The sequence below is a fragment of the Macaca thibetana genome, chromosome 2 (genome assembly GCF_024542745.1).
Source record: "Macaca thibetana thibetana isolate TM-01 chromosome 2, ASM2454274v1, whole genome shotgun sequence".
Classification (NCBI taxonomy): Eukaryota; Metazoa; Chordata; class Mammalia; order Primates; family Cercopithecidae; genus Macaca; species Macaca thibetana.
In genome coordinates, this window is record NC_065579.1 from 145,365,462 (window position 1) to 145,392,779 (window position 27,318).

Below are 27,318 nucleotides of genomic sequence, written 5' to 3' on the forward strand. Positions count from 1 at the left end.
AGTTTCCAACAGGCTGTCGGTTTCTGACATCACCTAGTCGGGATTACCTTTGACCAATGAACTGGTTTGTGGAAGAGCTTTCTGTAGAAATACAGGTCTCCCCCAGTGTGCCCTAGTGCTGGTCTCAAGTCTCTTGGTGTATGAAGTGAAATTTAAATTAGAAGGGACACTTGGCTGTTTCGATGTGTTTAGAGGGCTTTGCATTTGTGTCGTGTATTTTGGGTTGCCTTATGACAGCAGGAGCCCTATTTTATAGACAGGAAAACTCAGAGGTGCTGAGAGCAGTGTCTGCAGCTGTGCTCGCCATCTCAGTATCTACACAGTCCCCTCGCATCCCATTGGTGTCTCCATTTCTTGGGAGTGAGAATGGCAGGGGTGCCTGCATTCCTAATGGCTAAAGCCAAGAGCTCCTGGTTTTTCCCACCAAAAAAGCATGTAAGGAAATAGTGAAGTCCTGTTACCAAAGGCAACTGCTGTGTGGCATACTTCCTTTTCATTTGGTTCTGTTTTCCCTCCCCAAAGGAACAGTTGGCACTCTGCACAGACGCTAACCCACCTGTGTGTTATTTCCTTCAGTGTAACTGGCGGAAACCCCGAGGGATTGACAACAGGGTTTGTAGAAGGTTCAAGGGCCAGATCTTGATATGATGTCCAGCATTGGTTATAGGAGCAAAAAAACCCAGAAAGCACATGCTGCCCAGTGGCTTCCGGAAGTTCTTGGTCCACAATGTCAAGCAGCTGGGAGTGCTGCTGATACGCAACAAGTGAGTTGGGCCCATCTCTGGTTTCAGGGCTCAGAAGTTTGCATCTGTGTGGGCACTTCTGGCAGGAACTCTGGAAACTCTTGGGATGCATTTTGGGAAGCTGACATTCTCTGAGGGAACCTGAAGTCATTCCTTGCAGGAGTTTAGAGAATTCTTGTTGGGGCCAGGTGTGGTGGCTCATGCCTGTAATCCCAGTACTTTGGGAGGCCAAGGCGGGCAGATCACCTGAGGTCAGGAGTTTGAGATCAACCTGGCCAACTTGGCGAAACGCCATCTCTACTAAAAAGACAAAATTAGTCAAGCGTGGTGATGTACGCCTGTAGTCTCAGCCACTCGGGAGGCTGAGGTGGGAAAACCGGAAGGAGAGGTTGCAGTGAGCTACAATCGTGCCACTGCACTCCAGCCTGGGCAACAGTGAAACTCCATCTCAAAAGGAAAAAGAGAATGCTGTTGGGGAGTTCAGTGTGTTTCCTTTGTTGGAGAGGGGAGAGACTTTTGTCCTCATAACTCTGGAGACCCAAGACCAGAAAAATGGACTTTGCTTGACACAGTGAACACAGCAGTAATCACCGGTTTTCAATATAATATCTTTTGGCTGTTTCCAGAATGTTGCTTTATTTATGAGGGAATTCGGGGAAGATCAAACATAGGCCTCAGACCTTAAGGGGCCCTTTATGCTTTGGTAAGGGGTATTTTCAGGGGCACAGAGGCATTACAGCCAAATGTGAACTAGAGGGAGAATTAAGAGGAAGACTTTGTGGACAGAGAGTGCTTACACAGAGGTGGAGAGTGCAAAGAGGGGTCACAGGACATTAGTGCTAGGTAGTCTTTATGGTTTGTTTTTAGAGACTCTGTTGCCCAGGCTAGAATGCAGTGGCCATTAACAGCTGTGATGATGGCCTACTGCACCCTTGAACTCCTGGGCTCAACTGATCCTCCTGCTTCGCCCTCCCAAGGTGCTGAGATTACAGACATGAGCCACCATGCCTGCACAAGAACAACAGGTTTAAACAACTAGGCAAGCAGAGGCGGCAGGGGCAGTCTGTATGTGTGCAGGGGCAGTCTCTGTGTGCGCAGGCGTTGTCTCCGTGTGTGTGTGCGCGCGCGCACGCACAGGGGCAGTCTCTGTGCATGTGTGCGTGTGTGCAGGGGCAGCCTGTGTATGTGTGTGTACAGGGGCAGTCTGTGTGTTTATGTGTGTGTGTGTGCAGGGGCAGTCTCTGTGTGTGCGCAGGGGCAGTCTGTGTGTGTGTGTGCGCGCGCGCGCGTGTGTGTGTGCGCAGGGGCAGTCTGTGTGTGTGTGTGTGTGTGCGTGTGTGTGTGCAGGGGCCGTCTCTGTGTGTGTGTGTGTGTGTGTGTGTGCATGGGCAGTTGTGTGTGTGCATGGCCTCTGCTCAGCTCCTGGGAAGGAGCTTCTGATCCTCTGTCAACATCAAAGGAGCTGGGCCTTGAAAACCTATCTCAGCCTCCCAGTCTGAATGAAGAGCCATCGGACTCTCTTCCTGGGGCATTTGGTTATGTACAGCACTGTGCCAGGTTCCCAGAGTGGGTGCTTCAGCTTTGGGCAGCAGTGGGTCCTATCTGTGGGAACACCGACAGTGACTCCTTGTGTCAGGCAGTTGGGTGTCAGAGTGTCCTCATTTCATAAACAGGGACATTCAGAGGCCTTTGGCCATTGCCCAACGTCCTGAGGCCAGAGAGCAGTGGAGTGAGCGTAGTGGTCCACAGGCTGTCCCGCCCACATGCTCAGGATGCAGGGACTCACTGTAGGAAGAGGCGGAGAAGATGAAGGGCTGGCGGCAGTTGATACAGACGTTGCCCAGGTTGTTGAGCAGCAGGTTGTTGGTGGAGCAGCGGTAGCACAAGGGCACCAGCTCCTACAAAACAGCCACGGACTCCCGAGGGGCCAGGCACGTGTCCTCCTCCCCCTGGACTCTGGCTACGGGCCCCTGGGGCTTGGCTGCCAAGAGGAAAGGCCACCCGGGTGGGTAGGCAGGGAGGGGGTGCCAGACCCCGGGGCCCCATGCCGTGGGGAAGCAGGATAAAGGTTTGCTGAAATACCTAAACCCTGTCACTTAGGTCCCTAAGAGGTGGGCACGATTATTTCCATCTCTCAGATGAGAATAAAGTCTGGGGGGAAGGTGAAGCACCCAGCCCAAGACTCAGCAGCCAGGAAGTGGCCCGGCGCTCTTTCCACCACAGGTGCAGGAATTCTCACAGAAAAGTGGAGGCCAAGGTGTGAGAATTCCTCAATGACTGCCTTTTAAAGGAAGAGGTGATTGTGGCGCCTGCTCTGAACTCTAGACACAGGCAACCTCTGTGTCTCCCAAGAAACCCAATCACTATCACATTTACTTTAAATATTTAGAGAAGCACAATTTGTTTCCTTGTCAAAGCCAAGAGGTGGCATGTGATGACATGCTGCCAAATGCTTGGGGCACAGATGGAAACTTTCATGTCAATCCTGACATGGTCACCACAGATCTCGATGGCCTTGACGTGCTCTCCTACTGAGATGTACATCTCCACGGCGGCTTTGGGCTCCTTGATATTTCTGGCCCAGTCAGCCTGTTTGGTGATTAGCATCTTTGTTTCTTTGGGGTCTCCAGATCCAAGGAAATCCTGAGGAAGCACAACAAACAAAAACACTTTGGATCAGAACTTCCTGTGCCAGCGTTACATCAGGCTTTTCTAGCAGCAAGGGCAGGCTCCACATGGCTGAAGCAGGCAACCAGGAGGCAGGCAGGGCCCGTCCCTGAGGGGCTGAGTAGAGGGAGTCCCAGGTCTCGGGAAGAGTGATCTCAGGCTGCCCTGCAGGTGTTCCTGGGGGATCCTGGGACAGCGTCAAGGACACTGGCCCCCAGTGCTTCCTTCCCATCTCACAAATGGGCATTTGTTCATTGGCTAAACGACTTTCTAGACTATTTGGGGCCCTGCACATGAAGTCTGCAGGCTTGGGGGTTCATGATCAGGCTGTCTCTCTCTCACATAGTTTGGTAAATACATGATTATTCCTCAACAGCAATGAGACAACCTGGTGCACAATTCCAAATATCGAGACCTGTCATCTTTATTCAGATCGTATGGGTGACACCACATGCTTCAGAGTAGGCTGAGCATGGGTTCCCCTAAACTTATACAAACAAAATGACTCACAGTTTGCCGGCCCTCCATGCCCTCCATGCCCTCTCTGAATCACCAGCAAACACTCTGTGCCCTGAACTAGGGAATCATTGCATGGTCTTTGCCCCAGTTACTTGCCTGGAACAGATAATAAGCAAACTCTCTCTGGTTAGTTGCTTCTCAGCTGAATGGTTAGGGATCCTGTCCTGAGGTCAGGTCTGCAGGTGTGAGGACCTGATCCGACCGTGGGACAGCAGGAGACCATGGGGAGATCTGAGGCAGGGAAGGTGCTCAGGAGAGGATCTGAGAAGGAAGAGACGACTGTGGTCCTGGAGGCTCAGGGGTCAGGCCTAGAGCCTGTGTTCCTTTGGCCTCAGCAGGGGCCCTCTGAAGCGGTATGCCCAGCTTCTCTGGGCTGGCCATAGAATGTGTGAAAAACAGCCTCAGAACATCACCTCTTTTCAGGGTAGTTACCCAAAATATACATGTGGGAGTTTGCTAGAGTCGAGGCAGCTTTTAAAGGTGGAGCTTTTCAAAAAGGGAAACTGGGAGCTGACCCCTAAGTTTGTCTTAGGAATAATGTACCCTGCAGAGAGTGCTTTGTGTCAGCCTCATTGAGAATTAAAAAAGCACTCCTTTCCCCATGATTAACGCTCATGTGTCAGGAAAGCGCAGTCAATGTATGCTAAAAATCCACTTGAACAATTAGCTCGCTTTTTTTCCTTATTTGCTTTCAAGGTAATTGTGTAGCTCCTAAGATCATATATTAGGTTGGCCTGAGAACCAGTGTTTTAAGAAGGGGAGGGAAGGGCATTGTATACGCTGATGCTGGGACCCAATAGATGACAGGCCCCCTGGCTGGCCTTTGGTTCTCCCAGGAGCCGACAAAGGGAAGGGGTTTGGAAAGCAGCCACTGTCCCCGCCTAGTTTGGGCCTTTACAGACACACCTCTCCTTTTGGCAGCTGCTACAGCGCGGATTCTGTACGCTAGCACGAAGCTGGAAACCCTGCCTACCTGGCTGGTGAAATGAGGGTGGCAGCTGGGGGAAACAGGCATCTTAGGAGACTAGAAATGTCCTCCAAAGGGACTTCACAAGTGCTCAGGAGACTAGGGGTGACTGTGTTAAGAAGGGTTAGAGGTTGAGAGGGAGCCATGAGCTTGGGTCGTCAACCCAAGGAGACCATCCAAGCACACGGCTCCCAGGCTCAGGAAGCCTCCTCCAGTCCAGCAGGACCCTCAGGGAGGTGTGACTTCATTGAAGGTGGCTCTAAAAGCTTCCTTCAAGGCTCATCAAACTGGGTTTTGAAAGACTTTTTGATTCCTGAAGCTAAGTTACACGTTATCTGGGGCCATGGCAAAGACTTGGCCCTGAAGTGGACAGAAAGAGGCTGTGTTGAGTGATGAATGAGACTAAACAGTGTTCTCATGCTTGGTGATTTTGATAAGAACATACTACATAAGAGTTAAGAGCATTATAATTCCCTTTATCACCATATAAACATGTCACTTATCCAGAAAGCATACAATTTATTTGTACGTGGGAATGTAATTTAAAAATTTTCTGAAAACCAGATTGAATCTTGAGAAGCCATTTTCAAGTAAACAAAAACATGCCATGTTAATCAGCACTGGATCTCCCCCACCCCCCACATAATGTATATGTACATATTTCTCAAATTCAGACTGCAGCACAGCTGCCTCCTTGAGGAGGCTTCAGGGGTTCCTAAGCCTAAATTATACCTCTAGGGTCTTGATCCCTTAAGGGTTCATCCTGAGTTAAAATTTTGTTATCCCCGGAGGCAGAGATGTACTGACTCTGGTGATCTCAGTATGAATGTGTTATAAAATCTTCTAGGTGTCTGTGGTGGGGCCTGAGGGAGGGTAGGAAAGGTGACGAGGAAAAGGCAGAGGGAGTCTGAACACCCTGCGTCTCAGGTACGGAGTGAAGAAATCACTAAGGTGAAAAACAGGCTGGGGCCCAGGAGCTCGTCCAAGTCCCGATGAACAGTAAGTCCTGAGCAACATCACAGGTCACCAACACACCTTAAGCCCCAGGATCAAACATGGTGGAAGAGCACAGCCATCTAGAAAAGCAGAAAAAAGGCCGGGCGTGGTGGCTCACGCCTGTAATCCCATCACTGGGAGGTGGGTGGATCACGAGGTCAGAAGATCGAGACCACTCGGGCTAACACGGTGAAACCCCATCTCTACTAAAAATACAAAAAATTAACCGGGCATGGTGGCGGGCACCTGTAGTCCCAGCTACTCGGGAGTCTGAGGCAGGAGAATGGCGTGAACCTGGGAGGCGGAACTTGGAGTGAGCTGAGATCGTGCCACTGCACTCCAGCCTGGGCAACAGAGCGAGATTCCGTCTCAGAAAAAAAAAAAAAAAGCAGAAAAAAGGGAAGATTTTCCATCTTGAACTTGTGAGCTGGAGAATTACCATTAGTAGCCCACTAATAGGTTGTGGCTGATGAGTCACTTCATAACACACTGAGAGCCACTTTTGACACTCCCGGAAAAGGCAGGTTAACAAAGCCCCTCTGTAGAAGGAAGACCCTCATTGCTCAATGCATTCAAGCTTTTTTGAACCTTGCTTAGGCTGAACTGTAAATGTCTTGACTGGTCTGGGCTCCTTAATGCAACTCCTTCCCACAGAAGCCATCAGGAGCCAGGTCCAGGAAGCTCCTCTCCCACACCTGCCTTAAAAGGCCCAGCTCTGCTGGGGACTAAGGTTCATAAGGGCCATCCCAAGGCAAAGGGGAATCTCCGCCATCACCCACCGCAACCACATGGTAGCTACTCTGCAGCCGGTAGGCGTGAGGCATGCTGCGCTAACACAGGAGGGCGGAGGCTCTGCCTGACTTCCCAGAGGCCTAGTGAGAAGCCCAGGACAATCAGCAGGTGCTATGGGAAACTTGGCTGGCAGGCACCATGTCGTCCTGTATGACTGGCAGGACCGGCTCCCGCCTGAAGACACCAATTCTTGGCAGCTTCTGACAAGGATTGAGAGGATTTGTGGGAGACAGCCCTGAAGCACTGAACCCTCAAATCAATGAAGGGATTGTGCTGGCGCAGACCCACAGCCATCCAGCTCTGTCGCTGATGAAGGTCTGAACTGCCATAGTCTGCCCCTTTGGTGTCAGTGTTAAAGGTCGGTTTTAGGTGAGTTTCAACCAGTGACTGTAGATGGGTCCTTTGTTTACTTACCAGTTTCCCCACATCCTTTCTGAGACCATTGCTAGTTTTTGTCTGCACCAGTCTTGGAAAACAACTTGGACGCCACGGGTGATAACACCAGTGGGCTCTAAGCCAGAGCCTGGGCCTGGGATGGGGTGGGTTACCTCGGCATACTCAAACATGCAGAGGTCGGCGTACATTTCTGTTGGGGTGATCAGACCCAACACCAGGTCGTGGGGGCGACGAAGTCCAACGGAGTCAAAGGAATGAGAAAGAGTTTAAGAGAGAAAGTGGGACCAGGGGGCCATCACAAGTGTGGAGGCTGGGAAGGCCTCGAGCTCTGGGAGCCCACACTATTTATTGTATTTATTGTTGCTCAAACAAAGAAACAGGTGGTGAGGATGTGGGGGTTGGAAGGAAATGGTGTATCAAGTGAATGAGAAACATATGGCTGCTTGAGATAATGGGAATGCTAGAAGCAAGGAGCCAGCAAGTCTAGCAGACATGCAACCCTGCCTCAGCTTCTCTCCTAACACTCAGCTTTTCTTCCAACACATTTCAAGCTGCCCGCTCCTCTTGTACAGTTTGGCGGCCTCATGGAACTTCCCCTGGTAGGAAAACACATCTGCCAGAAACAGGTCATTGTTGGTCTCTCCCCGCTTCTTCCTCTCCTGGAAAAATTAGAAGCACAGGAAATGGCCTCTGCAGCCATGGGCAGGAAGCAGCCTTTACAAAGGTTAGATGTGGCTATTTCAAGTGAGGCCCCTGGACCTTCCTACTGGAATCTGGGCTTGGCTCCTGGCTGTTGTCTCTCTCCCCCAGGTTCCCGCTGGGAATGCTTGACAACAAAAGCAGGTTTTACCAGACAAGCAAAGATCAAAAAAAGATGCAAACCTTTGTTTGTTTAATGGAAATTCCTCAGGGTTGCTTTCCTGTGTATTCCAAGGCTATGACAGAATAGTTTGAATAGTGTGTGCTCTGACTCATCTATGACCCCTAAGCTCCAGAGAGCTCCCAAATCTGCAAGCCCTGTTTGGCAGAGTTGTGGCTCATGGGGATGACAGAGCAGGAGAATGTTTAGGTCTTCCCAAGAGGGAGACCAATAAAATAGGATGACAAGTCTCACTATGTCCCTACTTTTAAAGAGAAAGTAAGAAATCCCGCATGCTGAACATCCACTAGGTTCTGGGTATATACTTATACACACATGGCCCCTTTATTCCTCTCAGTGACCCTCAGGGTAGGTCTCACTACCCAAGTATTAGAGTGAAGGATGCTGAGACTCAAGAAGAGGAACGGGTCAGGGTCAGACAGAGCTGGAATGTGGATGCAGTTCTGTCTGACTCCAGATATTCCTTGTATCACGTAACACTGTCTTCTGAAGCAAGTGATGTCCCCAACAACACACACACACACACACACACACACACACACACACACTTAGCACAGCTGAGGATAAAGCTTCTTCCTTCTGTGTCAGGGAACATTCACTTGTCTACAGCTCAAGTATTTGTAAACACTCAGTAGCACTCAAACCCTGAGCCCTAGCAGTTTCCTTTTGCTTGTTTTCTAGCAAGAGTAGCATACAGAGGATGATGAGACATTGAATCAAACTCTTAGACAAGCTGGTGAAAGTTTTAAGGACTGAAGGCAACATACTTCCACACTTGAGAGAAATCATCTTTCAAAAATCCTGCACGTAGTTCAGGCTTATGAAACAAACTAATTCATAATAGTTGGAAATGAATTAAAAGCTTGCTGTGAGATAAAAGATAGATTTCGGCTGGACCTGATGACTCATGCCTGTGATCCCTACACTTTAGGAGGCCGCGGCAGGAGGATCACCTGAGCCCAGGAATTCAAGACCAGCCTGGTCAACCTAGCAAGACTCTATCTCTGCAAAAAAACCCAAAAAAACCTCCCCCAAAAAAAGGTTTTACTAGGCATGAGAATGAGTCCATATCCATTCTAGGCCCCGGGATATCACCGTGATGAATAGAAACGATCTGTAGCACTCAAGCAGGTGCCTGTCAACATGGGCAGGTTCTTCCCCCCCCGTTAGCAGGACAAGAACATCTCCCCTATCCAAAAGGCACCCACTGAGCATCCGCAGTTCTCTGGAATTATGCTGAGCACCCAGATATGGGCAACTAAGCCCCGAGCAGTCAATGTGGGGTGCACTTGAAGGCACTTCATTGTTTTTTAAGAGACATTGTTAAGAGTTTACTTTAACCCATTTCCCAGCTCATAGCACACGAGGCGAGGCAGGCATTTTGACCTTGGTAAGACCTGACAAATGACAATAGTTGGACCCCACAGCCATCAGTTACTTTTGTGGAGAGGAAAATTATGTTCCTTGCCTTCAGTGAAGACCCCTAGATCCAGGCCAGTGGATTTACAAGTGAGAGTCAGCAGCACTGGGCATTTTGGGCAGTGGCTCCGAACAAGCCCTTTACCCCAGAACATACAGATGCCCCTTATGACATGTGGGTGGGGAGGGTACTTGGCAGAGAGAGCATGAGCTTAGGAGACAAGACTGTATTTGAATTCCACTGAGCTTTTGGCTGTGGACCCATGGGGACGTGGCATCATCTCGCTGAGCCTTAGTTTCCTCCCGCATGGAATAGGGAGAGCAACAGTACCTGCCTCATTCAGTTAACGTGAGGATCTAGAGTAGCATTAACATAAATCACGCTTGGGGCACAGAGCAGCTTCTGTTATGAAGTGTAGCAGGCTGTGAGCTCCTGTCGGCCTCTCTCCTCAGCTCTGTGCCCACTGAACTCGGCACAAGGTTGGCCCATGACAGGTGTTTATTATGTGGAAATGAATGAGAGGGACAAGACATTTGCGGATTTCTTCACTTTCCAACCAGGAATTCAAATGTGTCTCACATTCCTATACCCTTACAATAAATCTGTTCAGGAGAAAAAATGTGTACGCCTTGTAACAGACAGCCAGGCAGCACTGAGGTACACAGAAATTAAGAATAGTGTCTAAGGGCCGGGTGTGGTAGCTCAAATCTGTAATGCTAGTACTTTGGGAGGCTGAAGTGAGGTAATTGCTTGAGCCCAGGAATCTGAAACCAAACTGGGCTACATGGCAAAACCCTGACTCTACAAAAAATACAAAAAAAATTAACCAGGCGTGGTGGTGCGCACACGTGGTCCCAGCTACTTGGGAGTCTGAGGTGTGAGGATTGCTTGATCCCAGGAGGTCTAGGCTTCAGTGAGCCATGATTGTGCCACTGCACCCTGGCCTGGGGGACAAAGCGAGACCCTGTCTCAAAAATAAATAAATAAAAAGAATGGTGCCTACCACCACCCAGCGCCTAGTTTCCTTTGCCCACTGCAGGCCTATTGGGTTTGGATGACAAGGCCAATACTCTCAGCCAGGAACAGCGGGGCTGGGGGTTGCTCCAGAGCTCTGGGATGCTCAGTTCAGATTGTGGGCCTTGCTTCCCAGGTGCATTTCTGGGAGTGGAGCTTAGCTCGTGCATTTGGGAAACCCCTCAACACTATCAGATTACTGGAGTCTGAGAGGATGGTGACCGACTATTTGCCACCATGAGGATACAAACCATTTCCTGAGAACCTACTGAATCCTCACAGCAGCCTGTGAGGTAGGTCCAATCTCTTTTCACAAACAAGAAACCCAACCCTGGAGAGATCAGGAACCCATCTGCCTCAGTCAGCTATAATGTGACAGCTCACACTGCCCACTGCTGTCTCCCCTGTGTGGCCACTCTGCCCCTGGAGCGAGGCTGTGACCTGGATGCCCAGTCGCCAGTGAGCTCTGCTCCCATGTCCTCAGGGCTTTTGCCTGCTGATATGGTTTGGCCATGTCCCCACCCAAATCTCATCTTGAATTCCCACGTGTCGTGGGAGAGACCCAGTGGGAGGTAATTGAATCAGAGGGGCAAGTCTTTCCCATGCTGTTCTCACGATAGTAAATAAATCTCACGAGATCTGATAGTTTTAAAAAGAGGAGTCCCTCTGCACAAGCTCTCTTTGCCTGCTGCCATCCATAAAAGCTGTGACTTGCACTTCCTTGCCTTCTGCCATGATTGTGAGGCTTCCTTAGCCATGTGGAACTGCAAGTCTAATTAGACCTCTTTCTTGTGTAAATTGCCCAGTCTCACGTACATTTTTTCCCGCAGTGTGAAAATGAACTAATACACCTGCCACAAGGGCTGCCCCTGAACCCCGAACCCCAAGTTCACTTTCTTGACACATAAGAATGCTTCAACTTTTACCTCAGTGCTGATGATGAGGTCTTATACTCTGATGAAGGCCTGTGGGGAAGAAATAAAGAATAAAACCAGCTTACCTTCTTGGCTTCAAAAGTGGGTGATTGGCTGGGGATTGGGAAGTCAAGCTCACCTAGACAGTGAGCCACAGAGGAGAGGAAGGGAGCAAGCATGGATTAATCATCACGTGTGCAGGAGGTTATACCACTCAGCGAGGCACGGCTTTATCCCCGAAATTGGAACATGCAAAGAACAGCAAAGACATCTCGGTTGCATCAGTCATTTTGGGATCAGGTAAAACAAAACCGTGATGCCACAGTCTGTGGTGGTGCCTCCTTGGGAGACTCTCGACCCAAAGAAGAACAAGCCGGTCTGACCCTCTGGCGGGGCAGGCAGCATCACAGCAGGAGAAGGTGAGATGCATGGACTGACGAGAGACTGCCTTGCACATCTTGGTGACATGGGTAGAATGCAGGGGACAGCTATGCCTACCCAGTGTTGCCACAGACACAAGGGACCCAGAGGCCCTGGTACTGCAGAGGGAACGGAGGAGGGGAAAGCTGAGAGGGCATAAAGACAGATTCTGGAAGAAGGTGGAGGGGTAGGGAATGAATCCCACCAAGTCCATGGAAGGCAAACTCTTATGTAAATCCTAAAATTGCAGCCCTTGCCAGAGACTTTAACTCATGGACCTCTAGACGTTTCTGAGGAACAAGCAGACTGGTGTTGGCTAAGCCAGTTTTGCTGCTTTCAGATTCTGCCCAGGATTTGGAGGAGCATGAGCCACCAGGTCAGGCTGCTTTCAGGTGGCTTTGCTGTCACCATTTCCACCAGCTGTGCTTGCTTACATTGCCCCATTCAAAATGGGCTGACCTGTGCCTAGAGGAGGCAGCAGCTCCGGAGCCCTTTGAACCAAACATGCAGAGCAATCCTGACCACTTGCAGCCTCCACTTAGCAGCACGGCATCCTCCCTCCTGAAAAGACCTTGGGAGATGAGCGAGTCCCCGGCCTCTGGCTGCCTTGCAGGTGACCACGACGCAACTTCATCTTTTCATCCCACAGGGCCAGGCTTCCTGTCAGAGACTGGGGACCCAGGGAGAAACATGTCCTGGCCCCTGTCCCCCTCCACAATTCAGAGGCCCACATTCTAACCGGGGAGGCTGGCCAATTAAACAGATCATGACATCTAGAGCTAAGAGCTCTCCGACTATGAACCAGATGCCTGGAGAACACAGATGAATGGTCTGAGCATGAGCGGGGGCGGGAGGCAGCGTTAAGTGAGGCATCAGAATCAGAACATGGCAAATAAGTGTTTGTGGAGAGGAATTCGTAGAAAAGGGCAATGTGGGCATCACATGGGCCAAGGAACAGAGGGGTAGCAGTAGCTGTTGTGCCAAGCGGCAGGTCTTATACGCTACCCTCTAGATCTGGGTTTCCTTAAAGCAACTTGAGAGGACAACCCTGCAAAGCCTGGCACGGTGGCCGAGAGGGAAAGGAGCATTCGAGGTCTCAGTCCTTGCTCTGAGCCTACTTCTCTGCTTCTGGGCTCCAGCCATCTTTGTGGAAAGGGGCCTGCTACTGACACCCTCTCAAGGGTCTTTCTAGCTCTAGGTCGGCTGTGCTGGGGTCTAGGATTTGCCCACTGAGAAATCTGTTTCTGAGTTCCTTCAGCCTGATGCATCCTGCAGTGTCACGGCTCCTGGTCAGAGTGGTCAGAAGGCCCCTGAATGCACTCAGTAGAGGGAAGCCTGGGAACAGGGAGGCACCTGCAGCTCTACTCAGGTCCTGGCCGGAACTCAGCAGCTCTTCTTTGCCATCTAGTGGGGATGGCAGTCCATCACTGGGGACCACCCTGTGCAAACTGGTGAGCCTCAGTGCCTGTCCCAGAGGAAAGAAAGGCAGGGGATACCGGATTTAGATGAAATAGCAACTCCTAGCCTATTGTCAACATCCTCTGGCTTTTTCAAAACATATCGTACTGATTTTCTTTGTTTTTGACACAGAATCTTGCTCTGTCACCAAGGCTGGAGTGCAGTGACATGATCTTGGCTCACTGTAGCCTCTGTCTCCCTGGTTCAAGCAATTCTTCTGCCTCAGCCTCCCAAGTAGCTGGGACTACAGGCATGCGCCACCACACCCAGCTAATTTTTGTATTTTTTTTAGTAGAGTCAGAGTTTTACCATGTTGGCCAGGCTGGTCTTGAACTCCTGACCTCAACTGATCTGCCTGCCTCGGCCTCCCAAAGAACTGGGATTACAGGCATGAGGCACTGTGCCTGTCCCGTGTTGTACTTAATAGACATTTACTATATACAGTTATTTTTTAATTTAAATAAAATCAATGAACAGTGTTATTTTTTAAATCTTGTGGCTTTTTTTTTTTTTTTTTTGAGACAGAGTCTTACTCCAGCCCAGGCTGGAGTGCAGTGGCCGGATCTCAGCTCACTGCAAGCTCCGCCTCCCAGGTTTACGCCATTCTCCTACCTCAGCCTCCCGAGGAGCTGGGACTACAGGCGCCCGCCACCTCGCCCGGCGAGTTTTTTGTATTTTTAATAGAGACGGGGTTTCACCGTCTTAGCCAGGATGGTCTCGATCTCCTGACCTCGTGATCCGCCCGTCTCGGCCTCCCAAAGTGCTGGGATTACAGACTTGAGCCACCACGCCCGGCCAATCTTGTGGCTTTAATACACCCTTTCTATTCTCAGGGAGTGTTTTGGGGATACAGGCTGGGGAGTTAAATAAATGAATGAATAAACTTAGTTGTTATCCATTCAAGCATTTTTTGAGCACCAGTGTATCTAAGGCAGTGCTAGGCAGTGTGCAGTGTTATTAAGATGAGGTACGTGTTTAGTTCCTGGATGTAAGGAAGTGACAATCTAGAGGGAAGATTTTTAATTTCATTCCATGCCCAAAACAAACAACACCTATTTTAGGGATTTGTCGTCTTCCTCCCTGCAGGCATTTCTGGGTGGGGCAGGAGAGGGAAGCTCTTTCCATGGAGATGCCTCCTCCCTCCTCTGAATCTTACAGCCTCCTCCATCTCCACTTTCCTACACTGAGGACATCTAAAAATATAATCTAAATCATTGTGTTTTGTTTGTTTGTTTGTTTTTGAGACGGAGTCTTGCTCTGTCGCCCAGGCTGGAGTGTAGTGGCGGGATCTCAGCTCACTGCAAGCTCCGCCTCCCAGGTTCACGCCATTCTCCTGCCTCAGCCTCCCGAGTAGCTGGGACTACAGGCGCCCGCTACCTCGCCCGGCCAGTTTTTTGTATTTTTTTTAGTAGGGACGGGGTTTCACCGTGTTAGCCAGGATGGTCTCGATCTCCTGACCTCGTGATCCGCCCGTCTTCGGCCTCCCAAAGTGCTGGAATTACAGGCTTGAGCCACCGCGCCCGGCTAAATCATTGTTACACAACGATCACTTCCCTTGTTTAGTAATGGCTAGCATCTGTACAACCATCCCTGCTTTAAATTCCCCTTTACAGCATCTCGGTTAAGCGTCATGACTGCAGCAGGCATTCTCACCACCCTCATTTCAGAACTGAGAGGACTGGGACTCTGAGGCACTGTGCCTGTCACATGTTGTACTTAATAGACCTTTACTATATACAATTATTTTGTAATTTAAATAAAATCAATGAACAGTGTTATTTTTAAAATCTTGTGGCTTTAATATACCCTTTCTATTCTCGGGGAGTGTTTTGGGGATATAGGCTGGGGAGTTAAATAAATGAATGAATAAACTTAGTTGTTATCCAGGCTGGCCTGAGGTCCCAGAGCCCCTTACGTGGCACAGCTGGTTCTCAGCCAGGCTTCTTAGTCCCGGTCTGGTCCAGTCTCCTCTCTCTTCATGCCTACAAGTCTTGACCTAACCCAAGGCGGGCATCACATCCTTCTTTGCCACTCCTTCAGTATCAGCCCAGGAGTATGGACAAAATGAGCAGCTCATTAATTGACTGTGGGGAGATAAAGAGGGAAGGGGTAGGGGAGAGGGGTTTGGAAGCCATTCCTTCCTCCATCTCAGGTTCTAGATGGAAACACAGCTCAGGAACATACCTGGGCTTTTCCTTATGTGCAGAAAGGGGCCAGATGTTTTCAGCCATCTCTCCAGCTTTCATAGACTAGGCCAGGAAAGGACACAATGAATCAAGTCCATGAATCCCGCCATGAAGGTATGTGGGAAGTGCCTACATTGCTGTCACAATCAGAGACCTTGACCTTAGTTGGCAGATGCTAAGAAAAGCAGCATTGTGTGCAGCATCATGGCCAGTGATTACACCGATAATAAAAGCCGCCATTTACGGAATGCCTATGATGTGCCAGGCTACTACCAGGTGCTTCCCATAGATGACGGCTAATAAGAGTGACAGCCAGAATCCGAGATGCTGCTCCTGGATCAGGCTTTACAGGAACCTTCCCATTCGATCCTCAAAGCTTTGTAACAATGGGGCCTGTCATCACCCTACATCTATAGAGAAGCAATCTCAGAAAGGGTGTCACCTACCCAGGCCCACAGTGAGGAAGTGGCTGAGCTTAGATCTAAGCTCAGGTCAGCCTAACTCCAGAGGCTGCTGCAGTCTGTGGCCTTTCTGTGCCAGCTGGGTCCCCATCTGCCTTCTTAAGGGACCCCACAAGGACCAAACTCCAGCTTCTGCTGGCTAGATGCTTACCTTCTTTGCTGTTTCAAAATCTAAACCTTCTAGAGCTTCCATGGCCAGTTCACGCCAATCAGTGTCGGTGACACCCAAGCAGCAATCTGGTAGGCTTCCTTGAACAGTTTCCTATCCAGGTACTGGTACATGGGAGCAGACTGCAGGATTTCATCAGGGGTAAAAAAGAAGACTGTTTTCAGAGCCATGGAAAGAGCCAGATTCATACAGAGCCTGCCTCCAGATGCGTGGGACAATTACCCACGCCTGGGGAGCAGCCCTGCAGCCGTCAATCAGCACCCTGCCCAGCCTGCCCAGCCCACTCTGTGTGCTCCATTCTGCACCCCTCTCACGGCTGGGCCACTGTGCTTCACAGCACAAACTGCCCATCCTCCCCTCCTTCCCAGCTGCAGGCCTGCCTCACCATAGGATGTCATCCTCGCGTGGAATGCCTTTGCCCCTCCCCGCTCTCCCTCTGGAAAGTACCTATTTGGCTTTCAAGGCCCTACTGAAATGTCACCTCTTCTGGAGAGTCCGCCCAAGCCCCTGAAGCCCCCACCCCAGGTGAAGGAGTCTCAGCTTCCTCTGCCCTTTGTCCAGATCTCGGGTTGTGATGCAGTTACAGGCCTGTTCCCACAGCAAGGCCGTGCACAGCCCGTGGGCAGTGGTGGGTTGTACCAGCCTCCCTTGGCAGGCCCCCAGGCTATGTTTGCTGACAGAATGAGTTCCTGGGAGGAAGGGGTCTGGGATGGCCTCTTTTTCCAGGGACTGAATCCAAGAAAGGTAAATGATTTGCTCCAGGTTACCCTGGAAGTCTCTGGAAACAAGTCTCCTGCTCCCTGCACTGGGACCAACGCCCTTGTACAAGATGGGGTTGCCTTGCTGTGAATGCCCATGAATAGTTCCTAACGACTTCTCTTTCTTAGGTTTATAAAGGGCTTTTGGCTGTCCCCATAGGCCTGTGCAGTAGGTATTATTTCTCCCTGGCTACAGCCCAGGAGACCGAGACTCAGAGAGGACAACTGACCTGTCCCAGCAAATAGCTGGCAATAGCCAGAGGTGACTGGACTCCAGGTTCTGTGCCCCTTCCTGCCAGGTATGTGGTCGTGTGTATATGTGCATATGTGTGTATGTGTTACCAGTGGAGAGTCTTGACCACAAGCCATCAGGTTCTTGGTGTTTTCAACAAAGAGCTGAACAAAATACACAAATAAAACCATGAAGGAACGAAGCAACAAAAGCGCAGATTTGTTGAAACAAAAGTACACTCCACAGAGTGACAGCAGGCTTGAGGAAGAGGCTCAAGAGCACCAGTTGCAAAATCTTCTAGGGTTTGAGTACCCTGCAGAGGTTTCCCATTGGTTACTTTGTTATACCCTATGTAAATGAAGGAGTGGTCCACAATCATTCTGATTGGTTGCAGAAAGGGGCCAATCAGAGGTACTTTTCATTTTTTATCTGCTATGCAGTGCAAAGGGAGCCTCTGATCCTTTTGTTACTTCGGTGTGGAGAAGTGAGGTTTACCTTTTGATTCAGTTCTAGGAAGTCAGCATGAATCAGCCTTAGGTTTCCTCCCTCCAGACCCTATTCTGCGTCACGCGGGAACAAGAACCAGTCTGAGTTTGGCCAGGATATCTTTAACAAGAAAGGGCCTTGCCCTTGTTTTAGGCCAGCCAGTGTGCTTCAGGGCCTGCGTCTCTCCTGGCTTCCTGGGCAGGAAAGAGCAGTCACCCAGGACCTCTGTGCTAATGGTTCCCAAATGTGGATGTGGAAGTGCTGTTTTCTCTGTTTGGGGCCTTTATCTTTGAAATTTCCAGTCCCATTTTTTAGTTTTAGTGTTGAAGGCAAGTTTTTTCTTTTTAAGCTTGTGTAAACCAAAAGTAAAAGTCTACGCCCTCCATGCCTCCCTTGAATGAACCCCTCCCCTTGGAGAAGGAGGATTCCAAAAAAACCCTAAAAAACTAGTTCCAACCATCATGGGCATAAGGGGTCAGACATGCCTCATTTTACCCTCCTCCCTTTGGAGTTTAGACACAATGGACCAATATTAACAAGAAAACTGGGGTCTCAAGACTGACAAAACAGACTCTGTAGCAATGAGGCAGGATAGTATCTAGTCTGGAGGCAGGGAACTTAAGGCCAATTCATGCTGAATCAAGGAAAAACACCAAGGTCTGGGTGGAAGCAGGGAGTCTGAGGCCAATTTGTGCTGACTTCCCAAAGCTGGATCAAAAGGGAAACATCTGGGTCTGGAGGCAGGGGCCCTAAGGCCAATTAATACCAACTTCCTGAAGCTAAACCGAAAGGAAAAACCCAGCTCCCCATGCCTAAGTAGCAAAGGGTCAAATGTTACTCTTTCTACAATCCTCCCTGTTCCACTGTGGCTTAGACAAAAAGGGAGAGTGGCTTAGAGTGGCCAGGGCCAAGCAGGGACCATCCCTTCATCTGCATAGAGTGCCATTCACCTCAGTCTTTAGCCACAGATCAAATCCTTCAACTATATAAGGGGTAACTGATAGGAACCTCAAAAGGAGTACTTGAAACCCAGAAAACTTTGTAATCAGACCCTTGAGCTGCTTGGGCCCACTCCCACCCTGTGGAGTACTTTCTCTCTTTTATAAATCCCTGATTTTGCTACTTCAATCCTGTGTTTCAGTCCTTTGTTACTTAGTGTGTTTTGTCCAATTTTTTGTTCAAAACACCAAGAACCTGGACAACTTACACTCAAGGCCCTCCTTCCAGTAACAGCAATAGAACACTGTATTTCAACTTGACTCCGATACAACATTGATGGCAGTGACTACTCCAGATCCCTGAGTTTTGGACAATCAGATGTAGCCAGCTGTTCTACTGTAGCTCCCAGCTGCAGCAGGGAGACGTGGCTGGGGCTGCACGCTCCATGAAGCCCTTCCAAGTTAGGGTGGGAGCTCCCCAGGTGCCACTGCAGCTGCCCAAACCATTGGGTTGCAGACCTGGGCCTCCCAGTCCACAGAGCAGGCAGGAGCCCTGCCCTTTGGGGCAGGGCTGTAGCTGCCCAACTTGCGGCTGCAGGTCTGAGCCTCCCTGTGCTCTTGGAAGGCCAGGAGCAAGCAGGATCCCTGCCTTCCTGGGCACAACTGTAGCTGCCCAAACCATGGCTGCAGACTCAGGCACCCCTGCACTCTTGGAGGCCTGGAAGGTCCCCCTGTCCTTGCCGGCTCAGCAGTGCCTGCTCCCATTGCCTGGCTTCTCCCTGCTGTTGGTGCCCACTCCAATCTTGGAGAAATGTTGGGGCCAACCTCTGGTGTCATGAATGGCAGCAGGAGGCAGACAGATTCCTGGATGGAAGGGGGCAGGTCCCCAGGGAGGCCCCAACTTCAGGCCAGGGAGGGTCTGAAGGCTGGGAGCCAAGCTGCCAGTCCCAAGGACCAGACTGGGAACTTGTGGTGCCATTTCCAGGCCCACCCAAGTACCAGTCGGCATACACTTTCTCCCCTCTGAGGCCCATAAAAACCCTGGGCTCAGCCAGAGCTAAGCAGACTACAGGATGACCAGCTGCAGAGAAGAGCTACCCTTTCTGCTGAGAGCTTCACAGACCTGCAGAGATGTTGGGACTACCAACTTCAGAGAGGAGCAACCCACTCCAGGGCCTCCTCTCTGCTAGGAGTTGGGCAGATGTCGGGATGACCAGTAGAGAGAGGAGCTACCCTCTCCAGGGGCTCCAATCTGCTGAGAGCTGCAGAGACAATGAGATGACCTGTCTGCAGAGAGGAGCCACCCTCTCTAGTGCCTCCTCTCTGCTGAGAGCTGAATACTCCACAGGACCACCTGCCTACAGAGAGGAGCTACCCTTGTGGGTCTGCTCTGAGCTGTTCTAACACTCAATAAAGCTCCTCTTCATCTTGCTCACCCTCCACTTGTCTGCGTACCTCATTCTTCCTGGACACAGGGCAAGAACTCAGGCAAAGGCGCCACTGGCCACAGAAGTTTCTGGCCAGAAAGACGACACCCCAGAGATCCCATAACAGCATCATGCAACAGTAGGCCTTGAAGGAAATCAAAGTATTTTACCCCAAAATATATTTTCTTGACATATTTTGAAATGGGCCTGCAAAGCTTTCTCTTGTGCAGGGAAATGTGCATTCTGTAGAGAATCTCCTTCTCTTCCTAGGTCTTTTCTGGAGAGTTTTGACACATTTTAAGGTCAGACAAGAGACATTTGCCATCTGTTCTCACTGAAGCTTGCTACCTGGAGGCTTCATCCACATGGAAAGAACCTGGGCTTGGCTGGGCACTGTGGCTTATGCCTGTAATCTCAGCACTTTGGGAGGCCAAGGTGGGTGGATCATGAGGTCAGGAGATCGAGATTATCCTGGCTAACATGGTGAAACCCCGTCTCTACTGAAAATACAAAAAATTAGCTGAGCGTGGTGGCGGGCACCTGTAGTCCCAGCTACTCAGGAGGCTGGGGCAGGAAAATGGCGTGAATCTGGGAGACAGAGCTTGCAGAGAGCTGAAATTGCATCACTGCACTCCAGCCTGGGTGACAGAGCGAGACTCCATCTCAAAAAAACAAACAAACAAAAAAAAAACCTGGGCTTAAGCTCCAGCTTACTCTTTCAACCAATTGCCAATCAGGAAATCTTTGATCCACCTATGACCTGTGAGTCCTCTCCACTCCCACTCCCACCCCTGCGTCTGAAATGTCCACCTTTCTGGGGCTGAAGTAATGTATACTTTACATGTATCAATTTGTGTCTTTGCCTGTATATTTTGTCTCCCTACAATGTATAAAACCAAGCTGGGGCCGTTCGCGGTGGCTCACGCCTGTAATCCCAACACTTTGGGAGGCCAAGGTGGGCAGATCACAAGGTCAGGAGATCGAGACCATCCTGGCTAACATGGTGAAACTCTGTCTCTACTAAAAATACAAAAAATTAGCCGGGCGTGGTGGCGGGCGCCTGTAGTCCCAGCTACTTGGGAGGCTGAGGCAGGAGAATGGCGTGAACCTGGCAGGCAGAGCTTGCAGTGAGCCGAGATTGCACCGCTGCACTCCAGCCTGGGCGACAGAGCGAGACTCCATCTCAAGCAAACAAAAAGCAAGCTGTAACCCAGCCACCTTGGGCACGTGTTCTTAGGACCTCCTGAGGCTTTGTCATAGGCCATGGCCCTTGACCTTGGCAAAAGAAACCTAAGGTGATGGAGACTTGTGTCAAATACTTTTTGGTTTATAGCCGTTTACCCTCTGACAGCAAGATGTGGCTGCTCGCGAGAGCTTATCTTTTCCACTATGCCATCCTTCTGCCCTTCTCCTCCTTTAGTGGGGCAGCAGGCGTGGGCTGGGGAACAGGTGACCTAGCTCAGCTACATCCTAGGCTTGTGACTTTGGGTAAACCATTAACTTTTTTTTTTTTTTTGAGATGGAGTCTCACGCTGTTGCCCAGGCTGGAGTGCGGTGGCATGATCTCAGCTCACTGCAATATCCACCTCACGGATTCAAGCGATTCTTGTGCCTCAGCCTCCCAAGTAGCTGGGATTATAGGCATGCGCCACCACGCCAGCTAATTTTTGTATTTTTAGTAGAAACGGCATTTCACCATGTTGGTCAAGCTGGTCTCAAACTCCTGACCTCAAGTGATCAACCCACCTTGGCCTCCCAATGTGCTAGGATTACACGTGTGAGCCACCGTGCCCAGCCTAAATCCATTAACTTCTGTTTGGATGCCCTATCCAGCCCAGGCTACCATGGGCAAACAAGAGAGGTGCTCCAGAAATGATGAAGCACTGGGCAAAATGCAGGCATGATCATTACCTCTTAAGTGGACCCAGGTTCAGCTACATGAGCCAAACGAGAGGTGAGGGCTGTTGGGAAGAAAAGCAGGTTTAATTGGAAAGCCGGCAAATGGAGACGTCAAACGAGCGTTCTAAAGGAGCATCTTACATTTTCAAATTTACCATACGGGTTTTAAAGCGAAACTTGGTATGGGAGATACGGGAAGAGTGCAGGGCACAGAGTCAGTCTGTGTCTTTGTCCCCATGGCTGTCTCAGGTAACTGCTGGTCTGGAGGTCTGATTGGTGTTATCTTGACTTTGGCCCAATGGTGGTGGACCAATTGTTCGTGACTCCCCCTAAGAGGGAGTATTCCACAGAGGCTGCATGCCTGGTTTGTTTCAAGATTCACCTCTGGGGTTTCTTAAACAAGAGCATAATTAGATGAACATTCATTGCCGGAGAGAAGTGTCTACAGAAGGAAGGAATGAAGGGGTGAGAGTGGAGAAATGAAAGAAAATTAAGTAGGTGATTTTTAAAACTGAGGTCCCAGCAGCCAAACAAGCACTGGCCTCGAGATAAGCAACATTAAAACCATTAACACTCCACTAATGTTGACTGACCCCCGGCCCAGTTCTACCAGCCACAGCTACAGCTTTAATTAGACAAGAGACTGATTTCAGTAACTTTCCCCTGATAAAAAGACCACCGAGCATGCATTAGTTCTGGCCAATTTACAAAAATCACACACTCGCATGCCTTGTGTCCCGAAAAAACCTTTTGACATATAGGGCCTAATTGTAACATATTTAAATGGTCCCCACTCCAAATTGAATGTGGGTCATATGTCACATGCATATTTGTTCAATACGTATGTCAGGACCACCATCATGAGTATTCATAGCTCCTCCCAAAGCCTGTTAAATATGTATGATTAGCCAACCTGTCATCAGATCCCCACAGGAGCTCTAGGTACAATTGACAGCGGGAAACGTGCACTGTAATTTTGACTGACCGGCCTGAACAACAAAGTGAGAGCCCATCTCTACAAAAAATCAAATTAGCCCTGGTGTGGCTGCACACACCTGTGGTCTCAGCTGCCTGGAGGCTGGGGCAGGAGGATAACTTGAGCCCAGGAGGTTGATGCTGCAGTGAGCCATTTTCATACCACTGCCCTACAGCCTGGGTGAAACAGTGAGACCTGGTCTCAAAATGATGATAATAAATTTTAAAAGGACTGAATATTATGTGTACTTCCTGGATAACTCCAGAAACATATTCTCAGCCCTGCAAGACATACACAAATAAACTAGTGCTATGTCTGATCCCACAATATCTAAATCAATGGCTTTTATCATGGTTTGTATCGTGCCCCTTCTGGTGGAAAAAATTGATCATTATTTTGGCCGTGACTATAGGAACAGGCTTATTCTTCTGCTGTGAACTCTATTGCTGTTGTGTGCCATGCTTGAGAATGCAGAACTAGTTCTCCCAGGGGCTTCTGGCCCTTTGCACCACGATGCTGCAAAAGATTTTGTCTGTAAGTTCAGGGACTTGCAAATACTTTCAACTCCAAGTAGATCAGTTCCATTCCACAGCTCCCTAACTACTTCACTTTTCAGTAGGAAGTAGCCAGAATGAGTATATTGCTCATTTTTCGTGGAAATGGAATGGAACTTGACAGTAAGGAGTTTGTAACCAGAGACTTCAGTTTTGCTGTTGTGGTTACCATGGGCTTATAGTATAGTTAGAAGTCAGGTCATGTGATGCCTCTGGCTTTGGTCTTTTTGCTTAGGATTGCTTTGGCTATTGGGGCTCTTTTTTGGTTACATGTTGTTAAACCAAGTTTAGCCTAAAGCTGCCTCCTTACATATTTTAAGTTCAGCCTAAAGGTTTCTCTGTACATTGTGAACTATAACAAGTGGAGGAGTAAACCGACCATAGCCTTCACTTGTGCCAATCACCGAGTTTTGGACAATCAGATGTAGCCACCCGTTCAAACTGTACTCAAATAAGGCAAATACCAACCTGTAACCAATCTAGCTGTTTCTGTACCTCACTTCTGTTTTCTGTACATCGCTTTCCTTTTTCTGTCCATAAATCCTCCACCACTTGGCTGTGCTGGAGTCTTAGAGCCTGCTGGCTCAGGAGGCCGCCCAATTCACGAATCGTTCATTGCTCAGTTAAGCTCCTTTAAATTTAACTTGGCTGAAGTTTTTATCAATGTGAATTTTAGAATTTTTTTCTAGTTCTGTGAAAAATGACATTAGTACTTTGATACGAATAGTGTTGCATTTGTAGATTGCTTTAGGCAGCATGGCCATTTTAATGATATTAATTCTTCCAGTCCATGAACATGGAATGTTTTTCCATTTGTTTGTATCATCTGTGATTTATTTCAGCAACAAAAAACAACCCTATTAAAAAGTGGGCAAAAGACATGAACAGACATTTCTCAAACTAAGACATACATGCAGCCAACAAACGTGAAAAATGCTCAACATCACTAATCATCAGAGAAATGCAAATAAAAACCACAGTGAGACACCATCTCACATCAGTCCGAATGGCTATTATTAAAAAGTCAAAAAACAATAGATGCTGGCAAGGCTGAGGAGAAAGGGAATGCTTATACACTGCTGGTGGGAATGTAAATTAATTCAGCCACTGTGGAAAGCAGTTTGGAGAGTTCTCAAAGAACTTAAAACTACCATTCGACCCAGAAATCCCATTACTGGGTGTCTATCCAAAAGAAAATAATTCTACCAGGCCAGGCATGATGGCTCATGCCTGTAATCATTTTTGGTTCTGACATTTAGTTACATTTTGAGTTAATTTTTTGTTTATGGCCTGAAGCGAGAGTCCAGATTCATCCACTTTTGCAAGTAGATATCTAATGCAAAGGCGGCAGAGGCAAGGGGCAGGAGGATAACTTGAGCCCAGGAGGTTGATGCTGCAGTGAGCCATTTCCACTGCCCTACAGCCTGGGTGAAACGGTGAGACCTGGTCTCAAAATGATAATAATAAATTTTAAAAGGTGGGGAATGTAGTTCCTTGTACATAATCTGGCAAGGGAAGAGAAGGTGACTTCACTGACAATCCCTCCATATGCCACAGTCTGGTGGCAGGGCTTCCTTCACTTGGCAGCGTTTTTGAGGTTCATCCATGATACAATGTGCACAGTAGATTGTTCCTTTTCAGGGCTGAGTAGTATTCCACTGCCCGAAAGTACCACATTTTGACTTTCCATTCACACCATTTTTAAGAATATTTCTGCCTAGAAAGAGGGCAGATCGGGGGCACCTCCCCAGCTGGTCCAGAAGCCTTGGGTCTGGCAGCTCCGAATTTCCCCAACTTGATTCATTCAAGCCCCCCGTCTCCAGTTTTGTGCCTTATCCCTACTAACTACTTAGAATTTTTCTTTAAATTGGCTCACTCTTTTACTTGAGTGTATTCTGTAGAGAAAATGCACATTTATTTATATTCACACTTTAAATGTAAAATACTATCATTACTCCAAATAGAAAAGAATGCTCAAAATAATGCCAGGAACACAAAACAATGTCATCCCATTCTGGCTCCAGACTCTTGCTGTTTCACCCCAAGCTGATTCCTGAAAGAGGCCCGCACACTGGACTGGCACCAAACCAAGCCACTGTCCCTCACAGAACCAGGAGAGCTGGAAAGACCTGGGATGGAATGACCTGACCTCTCACATGGCGCCCGAAGCCTCTAGAAGTAGCACCATAATCACGTGCTAGCTCCCCACCTAAAGGGAGGGTGCACCCCCGGCTTCTGAGGCCCCTGGGTAGCTCCGGCATTCCAGGATTCCAGGATTTCTACATGCAGAGGCTGGGGACCTTCCCAAAGCCATGGGGGGAGCCCAGAAGTGACCTAGCACCTCTGTGTGCTGAGTTCCTTCCATGCTCACCTATGGTGCTCCCAGGTGTGCGAGGCCTGGGGTAAGGCATGTGCGGGGAGCAGCTGGACCTGGCTGTGCTGAATCTTTGAAGTTGGGATCATTTCTTAATCCCATTAGTCCCCAGGGTCTGGCTCAGTGCTGGCTATACAGCAGGTGCTCATGGACTGTAGAATGAATGACTCATAGGTGTGTGCATGAATGAGCTGGCTGCTGAGAGAAAAGACAGACTGAAATAACTCATCTGAAAACTACTCGAACCATCCAAAAGGGGCTGCTCTCCAAGGCAACGGAGTCTTTGGTGGGAGGCGAGGGAAGCCTGTGGCTGAGACAGCATGGTGGCTGCACTCACACACAAGATGCTTTTCACATCTCACGACGGGGAAAAGGGAAAAGGTTTTTAAATTTTTTTCATGGAAACTGGAAAATGAAGTTCGTGTGCTCTGTTTGCTCCTGCTCATGCACAGGTGGAGGTGAGGGGTGGCCCCAGGCCCAGAGGGGTCTGTCGGGGAGACCCCTGACTGCCACCCTCAAGGGTGTGCACTGGGTCCTGCAGGCAATGGGGAGCCACTGAACATTCTTGAGGGAGGGTGGCCTGAACAGATCCAGCTTCAGCATGACTCCTCTGGCAGCAGGTGTGCAATGGAGGGAACCTGGAGAAAGGAAGACAGCCCTGGCCGCCACCTTCACCCCCAGAGGCTTCCACACTTCCTCAAACTGTCCCAAATCACCCATAATGCCTCTTTTCCCCTCACTTACTCAGTGCCACCCACCAAGTCAGCTGCAAGTGAGCCCAAAATGCCCCTGCTGTCACCACAGCCACCCTGATCCAGGCCAGCAGCAGCTATCCCCTGGGCCATGATGCCAGCCTCCCAATGGGTCTGGCAGTTTCCTCTGGCCCTTCTACAATTTGTCCCTCAGCAGAAGCAGCTTTTATTTTATTTTATTTTATTTTATTTTATATTTTATTTTGACAGAGTCCTGCTCTTGTTACCCAGGCTGGAGTGCAGTGGCGCAATCTTGGCTCACTACAACCTCCGCCTCCCAGGTTCAAGCAATTCTCCTGCCTCAGCCTCCCAAGTAGCTGGAATTACAGGCATGTGCCACCACGCCCAGGTAATTTTTGTATTTTTAGTATAGACGGGGTTTCACCATGTTGGCCAGGCTGGTTTCGAACTCCTGACCTCAGGTGATCCGCCCGCCTTGACCTCCCAAAGTGCTAGGATTACAGGCGTGAGCCACCGCACCCAGCCAGGAGAGGCCTTTAAAACAAAGTCACACCATGTCACCCCTGAGCTCCTGTGAAAATTCTCCAAAGGCTCTGTCACAGAGCACTGAGTACCAAAGCTCCTCTTCTAAGCCCTGGCCTGGGTGCCCTGGGCTCTGCGCCACCCTCTCTCCCAGGCCTGCTGACCCTGCTCCTCTCTCTGGCCTCCTTTACCTCCTGCCAAACTCATCCCAGCTCCTCGCCCCTGATACACATTCCTCACCTGGAGCAGTCCCCTCACCTGGTCACAGCCCCTTCTCATCACCTGATTCCAGACCACTGGCCGCTTCCCAGCCCACACCCATCGCAACCGCCCTGTGCTCTGTGCTCTGGATCATCAGCTCTGTGTCTATTTGTCTTCCCCCAGGAGACCATCAGCTCCCTGCAGGCAGGGACAATGGTCCATCCATCCACCTCGCC

The 27,318-nt window shown here is 49.6% G+C and overlaps 2 protein-coding genes across 2 annotated transcripts in view; both read left to right on the top strand.

The window, feature by feature from the left end:
• The window catches only part of MBD4 (methyl-CpG binding domain 4, DNA glycosylase), a 332,365-nt gene that overhangs the window by 45,084 nt on the left and 259,963 nt on the right, over nt 1-27,318 (top strand). The gene's annotated exons all lie outside the window — the stretch shown is intronic.
• Nucleotides 7,353-27,318, top strand: part of ISY1 (ISY1 splicing factor homolog) — a 285,043-nt gene continuing 265,077 nt past the window's right edge. The window contains exon 1 of the mRNA XM_050781805.1: nt 7,353-7,372. The gene's annotated coding sequence lies outside the window, so the exon portion shown is untranslated. The remainder of the gene's footprint in view (nt 7,373-27,318) is intronic.